Genomic DNA, 2,622 nt, shown 5'->3' with positions numbered 1-2,622 from the left:
CCCTAAAGACTGGGTCCCCCTTTGGGAGAGATGAGGAGGGGGTGGTTTACAGTTTGGGGAGTAGAAAATATGGCCCCAGACAAGGTGCACGGTGGGTGCAAGCCTGCACTCTTCTCCAGAGCTGGTGTTTAGGGTCCCCAGGACAGGTCCTGGGGGTCCTCCTCTCTGGCTGTCATTGGTTGGGGGTTTAGTTCTGCACAAGAGCTCAAAGGCTTTGTTCTGTGTGTACCCCTTGAGTGGGAACCAGGACCTGCCCCCAGGCGGCACTGAGGTCCCCTGCTGACCCCTCCCTGGTTTCTGCATCCCCTCTCTCCCCTCATCAGCACCTGTGGGCACCTGTCCTTTGGGGCTCAGGGAAGGGCCTGGAGGCTGAAGCGTATTCCGTCAACACAAGACATGGGAGACACAGCGAGGCTGGTGCTTTTCCCAGTGGGGCCACAGGCCTGAGGCCCAGGCCCTCAGGAAGCAGACACTGAGTCAAGCACAGGTCAGGTACATTGTCCGGGTTCTTCGCAAAGTCTCATCCCTACCCTTTGGCATCAGACAGAGAACTGCAGAGAGACAGACAAATATGCTACTGGGTGAAATGCCCAACCTCAGACGCTCCGGGGCTTAACATTCGAACCTGGAGAAGATGTATTACACTTTTGAAAGCTCTACCGTGAATTCAACCAGGGAAGAGAAAACCGACCATATGACCCCATAACCCCACTCCTGGACACACATCCAGAAAATACAGAGTCTAAATCCAAAAGATCCATGCACCCCCATGTTCATGGCAGAAGTATTCCCAAGAGCCAAGACCCGGACACAACCTAAATGTCCAACCACAGGGGACTGGATGAGAAGATGTGGTGCATATGCACAGTGGAAGCCCACTCAGCCAAGACAAAGAGTGAAACCGTGCCATTTGCAGCAACAGGGATGGACGTGCAGGGCATTATGTTAAGTGACAGGAGTCAGCCACAGAAAGACCAATACTGTATCATAGCACTAAAATATGGAATGTAAAAAATACAGCAGACGAGTAAGTATAACACAAAAGCACCAGACTCTCAGATACAGAAAACTTGGGGTGACCCATATGGGGGGTGAGGGAAATGGGGGTGAGGGAAATAGGGCAAAGGGACTGAGAGGTAGAAACGGCTATGTTTAAAATATACAAGCTGCAAGGGGATCCTGTACAGCACAGGAAAGAGAGCCCATAGTTTACAATAAACATAAACAGAATATGTCGTCAAACAAGAAAAGGCCCATCTTCCCAGGCTCTGCACAGCCGTGCTGCCCGGGGCTAGAAGCTGTTTCTGCAGCACAGCTCCAACCTCCTTCCACACCCGTGTCTACTCACTGCTCCAGGGTCGCCAGGACCCAGGGCACCACATGACCAAGGCGGGGACCCTCCAACCTGCTGTGGGAGGGGCCTCTGGGGCCTTTCCCTCTCCCTTCTCCAGATCCTGCTGCTGCTGTCCTTCTAGTAGCTCACGTCTCTTACCAGCCCCATTATTCACTGATCCAAAGGCTCTTCCTTCATCCCAAACAGGCTCACAAAATCGAACCCCATGTTATTCCCTCAGGCTTGGTGTCCACAGCATTACTCAGGCAAATACATCCCCAAACTCCTCAGGCACCTCGGCCAGACCACCGAGGGATGTAGGATGGTGTATCAGGACCTGCAGAGCAGCTCAACCAATACAATGTTTGGAAGGAAAGGGAGAGACAGACTCATTTTAACAACTCATCTATGTGGTTATGAAGGATGGCAGGTCCAGAGTTTGCAGGGAAGCCTGGCAAGCTGCAGGCCCAGGGGGCAGGCAATGCCATACCTTGAAGCTGACATGTGTCTGGAGACAGGATTCCCTCTTCCTGGGGGACCTCAGTCTTCCTCCTCTGAAGGTCGTCGACTGATTAGGTAAGGACCACCCGCTGTGTGACACGTCTAGTTTCATTTCTTACTGTATTTGTTTCCCTTTTTAGGGCCACAGCTGCAGCATATGGACATTCCTGGGCCAGGGGTCAAATCAGAGCTGCAACATCCAGCCTACGCCACAGCCATAGCAAAACAGAATCTGAGCCACATCTGTAAACTATGTTGCACCTTGGGGCAATGACAGCTCCTTAACCCACTCAGTGAGGCCAGGGATCAAACCTGCATCCTCATAGACATTTTGTCAAGTTCTTAAGCCACTGAGCCACAACGGGAACTCCTAGTTTCATTTTCAGTGTCTGCATGTAGGTTATAATCACACCAGATGTGTTGTTCTCTGACTTAAACGTCACTGAACCCCATGCCCTCCAGGTCCTGCTTGGATGCAGGACCTGAGGGGCTCCCCCTCCCTCTCTCCAGGAAGCCCTTCTTAGGCTCATTCCCCGAGGTTTGGATCATGTGTGAGGTTGGAGCCAAAGGTCTTTCTGCTCCACCCTCAGCTGTTCCTGGCGGCCGTGGCGTCACAGCCATTTTTGAATGTTGGCATCTTCAGTTTTCACCATCACCCCATCCTGCTTCCTTTCTTTTTGCTCAATTTCTCAGCTCTTCCCTCAAAACCTCTCTTCTCTCGCAGGTGACTCAACGCAGGGAGAAGAAACCAGGCTGGGCGGCCACACCCTGTTGGACATCTCCCTCCC

This window comes from Sus scrofa, chromosome Y, assembly GCF_000003025.6.
Source record: "Sus scrofa isolate TJ Tabasco breed Duroc chromosome Y, Sscrofa11.1, whole genome shotgun sequence".
In the NCBI taxonomy this organism is placed as follows: domain Eukaryota; kingdom Metazoa; phylum Chordata; class Mammalia; order Artiodactyla; family Suidae; genus Sus; species Sus scrofa.
Note: the sequence above shows the minus strand (reverse complement) of the source record.